The sequence below is a fragment of the Lynx canadensis genome, chromosome B3, assembly GCF_007474595.2.
Source record: "Lynx canadensis isolate LIC74 chromosome B3, mLynCan4.pri.v2, whole genome shotgun sequence".
NCBI lineage: Eukaryota > Metazoa > Chordata > Mammalia > Carnivora > Felidae > Lynx > Lynx canadensis.
This window is the reverse complement of record NC_044308.2, coordinates 93,937,182-93,941,900: the sequence shown is the minus strand read 5'-3', so window position 1 is coordinate 93,941,900 and position 4,719 is coordinate 93,937,182. Positions and strand designations below refer to the sequence as shown.

Below are 4,719 nucleotides of genomic sequence, written 5' to 3'. Positions count from 1 at the left end.
CTAACATTAACAACTCAGGCAACAACAGATGTTGGCGAGGATGTGGAGAAAGAGGATCTCTTTTGCATTGTTGGTGGGGATGCAAACTGGTGCAGTCATTCTGAAAAACAGTATGGAGGTTCCCCAAAAAATTAAAAATAGAACTACCCTATGACTCAGCAATTGCACTACTAGGTATTTGTCCAAGGTATACAGGTATGCTGTTTCGAAGGGGCACATGCACCCCAATGTTTATAGCAGCACTATAGACAATAGCCAAAGTATGAAAAGAGCCCAAATGTCCATTGATGGATGAATGGATAGAGAAGATGCGTTTATATATATATATATATATATATATATATATATATATACATACAATGGAGTATACTTGGCAATCAAAAAGAATGAAATCTTGTCATTTGCAACTATGTGGATGGAACTAGAGCATATTATGCTAAGCAAAAGTAGTCAGTCAGAGAAAGACAAATATCATATGACTTTACTCATATGAGGACTTTAAGACACAGAACAGATGAACACAAGGGTGGAAGCAAAAATAATATAAAAACAGGGAGGGGGACAGAACATAAAAGACTCTTATATACAGAGAACAAACAGAGGGTTACTGGAGGGATTGTGGGAGGAACGATGGGCTACATGGGTAAGGGGCATTAAGGAATCTACTCTTGAAATCATTGTTGCACTATATGCTAACTAATTTGGATGGTAATTAAAAAAATAAAATTAAAAATAATAATATTCCAGCATAGAGATAGCAGCTGATTAAAGCCAGTTCCTTAAACCCTACTTGTTAAAAACAAAAATAGCCAATTACAAAGCAGAATCCATGTAAAAGGCAAGGAATCAATTTTAAAGAATAAAATAGGCAACAGAATATTACCAGAAAAAAATAAAAGAATTATAAAAGGAAAAGTAAAATCAAAATGATTAGCCTATTTATAAGAGCGAACTCTTCCAAGGCTAAGAAGTGAAAGCACTATTCAGGGGAAGGCTCTTAGTTTAAGCCATCCTAAAATAGAAGACCACAATTAATGCTGATTGTGTAAACAGGTAAGACATTGGAAAAGTTAAGAATATAGCCGTGTAGGCCAATTTGGGGATCCAACAATGCCAAACCTCCACAAATCTAATTATCACTTTATCATATCCACTGCCATCACAAGGCAATAAAAATGAAGCCACTAATGCTTGCCTTGGTCAGCACACATACAAAAACTGAAATGATACAAAATAGATTGCTATAACCCCTGTGCAATGGTGACATACCAACTCTTAAAAATGTTTCATATTTTTATTATTTTTTCCAAAAGAATTCAAGAAGGATGAATCAGGAACTCCAACAGAGTGGAAGGGATTGTGGAGAGGGCAATAAGTCTTTTCTGAATATATATTTATATATAGTTTTGACATTAAATCAGGTCGTTTTAATTTTTTAATGAATAATATTTTATGTACTCAAAAAATGAAATTTAAAGCACTAGAAAAATAAAACCTCAAGTAACAGATACATTATAATATAACTATATCCCAAATTAAAAAAAAAAAAAGCATAACTACATAGAAGGGGAAAAATAAAACTAACCTGAATAACTTTGGAACAGAGTACTTTGACCCTGAGTCTAAAGCCAAAAACAAAAACAAAACCTGTAAACAAATATAGAACTCTAGTTACAGGGTCTGTTTTGATGGTAGTTTGGGTTTATAATTCTTAAACTACCTTCTGTGTATTGTAGGACTGAACAAATGATTAAATATTTAGAGGATTAAATAAGCTAGACTGCTTACTGCTGGAGAAGGGAGTTACAAATATGGAAATAGGAAGGCTAGAATGAATTCCACGGTGCTGAATTGCAATGAGAATAATTAGTATAAATTCGGGTTTAAATGGATGAATGGATAACGATAGATGATAGATAAGAAAGAAAAGTGGATATAAGTATATTTATATTTTTTAGCTCTGCCTTTTGAGAGCCTAGAAGAAAGACACCCCAGCAGCAATGAACACACCGTAATCCTGATTTTGATTTCTAATATACCATCTCGCATTAAATCCTGATCTTGGTTTCTAAATACCAATCCCCCATTAAAAGGAATTGGCCTCATTGGAAATGTAGTTGACTCTTAGTATCAAGGCAGGGAAGGTAAAACGTGAGCCTGGAACATCTTGTAGTTCCAGGAAGTAAAATTGCTAAAAACATGATGGCAATAAGCTAGAAGGATGTAGGTGCCAGTTTGAAGAGCTTCCACTCAGCTAAATATGGAATAAATTGAGCAATAATGGTAGTAACAGAATATTCATGGGATAAATAGAAAGCTATGAATCTATACTTCCATCAAAAAAAAGGATGAATACGTAAATAATGGGAGAAGGAAAATTTTTCCTCATATTACACCCAGTAAATGGAGAAAAAGTAACAAAGTTATAAAAATTACCATTGGCAATTATAGTTTGCCTAAATATAGCCAATTGTCCTTCAACAAGCCCGTTGAGGATAAACATTAAATTAGTGGCACCTAGATGGGCAAGACAAGAGCTACTTGTTTAGCAGATAAACCAGCAAGAGCATTTCCTATGGTTTCTGTGATGATCTCAGAAATAAGAGCTTATATTTTGATAACTGATATTTTTTTAGTATTTAATAATTTCTAATATGACATTGATCATTTCATCATTTTTCTATCAGGTTACCTGAACCTGTCTCAGATCCCCTTTCCTTCTATAGCACCCCCAAAATCATAAATCGTGTGTCTACTATATGTTAAGTGTTTACCATTTTTCTTTTGCTAGAATGCAAACGCAATTCAAAGTTATTAATTTGTCAGTTGGGAAATTAGAGCATTAGGCAAAGGAGTGAATATGATAGCTCTAAATTCCACAATGAATACTTGTCCTGCAGAGGAAATACCTGTCATTTTCAAGGGGAAAAAAAAGCCATTTATAAACAACACTGAATTGGGATTCATTAAAGGAGTATTTGTAAGGGCAGTCCTGGACATACTTCCTGAGTTACAGCTAAACAGCTATATAATTTCCCTTATCTGGAAGGATTAAGATTTACACATGTTAAACTGTGATATGAGAAGGAAAAAGTAGAACTTTACAAGCAGCAGAATAAATGACAGAGAAATGATGAAAGTTGCCTAGAAGTAACAGAGATTGTATAGTACCACGGCTGAAATTACAAAGGAAATTGTAAAAGTCATATGGGCATAGCCAAAGAGCCATTTGCTACCATGGTAATGGAGATCACTAAACTCTAAAGCATTTTCTGGACTCACAAGGGGTATCTGTTCTCTGGCTAATACATCCTGCTGATTCTGGTTAATGCTTCAAGGCAAAACAGGGGGAGGGAATCTCTTTAAAAAGCTGACTGGGTATCAGAGAATAAACAAATTATGTCTGAGTTTTATTTACTTATTTTAGGTTAGTTCAAACAGGAAGCTGATTTACACAAAATTTTTTAAACTATAATAATAATATTTTATTTTTTCCATAGTAACTATTTTTGCTTTGATTTAAGGAATTAGCAGGTGTTTTTATGTTATCATGCAGCTGTTATCTAGAAAGGACATTAAAGTGATGATTCTGTGCCAAAAGAGATAGAACACTTTATGGTCAGCCCTTCTCTGGGTGAGCAGAATGATCAAAGGAGGGATAATAAATCCTAACATGACCACCTAGCCTGCTGACAGTAGTACAGACCTAATTGTTACTAAAATGACTGCTGAAGGTGCCATGATCCAGAAACGGGCACCTCACTTACACAGCAAACACAACATAACACCAATCTGGAGATGGGTACTTCCTGTACACAACAAGTCACTTCCTAGAAAATACAAAAATAGGCAGCTCACTACTTATCTAGGGCCTAACTAACTTGATGAGCCCAAATAGCTCCCCTCATCAGCAGCACTCCAATAGTTTGATTCCCTGACATGGGATAAGTACTATATCCCTCCCACAGGCTCAGCCATAGAGCTTATCTTTTATGTTGGGTTAGATTTCCTGCTTAACTCTCCGTTTTTGGTGCAAGAATCTTCAATTTTGTTCTTTAACATAATAAAGGAAATATCCTTATGGAAACCAAAATCAAATGAAAAGAAACATTTGTGATATATGTCAGTTTTTACTAATCTGCTATTTGCTGTGATTTCTTTTTTATGGTAAATAAATATATTTTAATACTCAATTTTATGTTCATAATTTTTAATTAATTTTTTAGAGTCAGTCTCCAAAACTGAATAAATTTCAGGCCTCAGAAAACCTGGAGCAGTTGGCTATAATTCTGGTACATTCGAAAGTGATGGTTTGACACTGGTTACCCACAGGTGCAAATATGGTGAGGAAGTCTGGATTGAGATGTTATTTTATCCATGAGACCTTCCTCTGAGGGCAATTGCTTAGACCTGAGCAGATACTATCTAGTCTTACTCATTAATCACTTCAACCTTATAGTCCTAGGAATTTACCTGGACAAGTTAATATATATGCCTTCTTTAAAAAAAAAAAAAAAAAAAAAAAAAAAACAACTATATACATTAGTGTGTAGCCCTTCTTATCTTGACTACTATACTTTTCTTATAAATGTAATGCTAATTAACTTATCTCAATGATCTATTCATTCCTTTTATGCCTCCTCTGTTTTTGTTTAACCTGAGTTATCTCATTTTATTTGTATAATATTACCTATCAACCCACCTTCCTGAATGATGCAA

At 34.1% G+C, this 4,719-nt stretch overlaps 1 non-coding gene across 1 annotated transcript; it reads left to right on the top strand.

Moving 5' to 3' along the window:
* The first annotated feature begins 1,187 nt into the window (after positions 1 to 1,187).
* On the top strand, positions 1,188 to 1,296 carry LOC115517380. The gene has a single exon (XR_003969833.1). It is a non-coding gene; the product is annotated as a U6 spliceosomal RNA (small nuclear RNA).
* Positions 1,297 to 4,719: the final 3,423 nt, after the last annotated feature.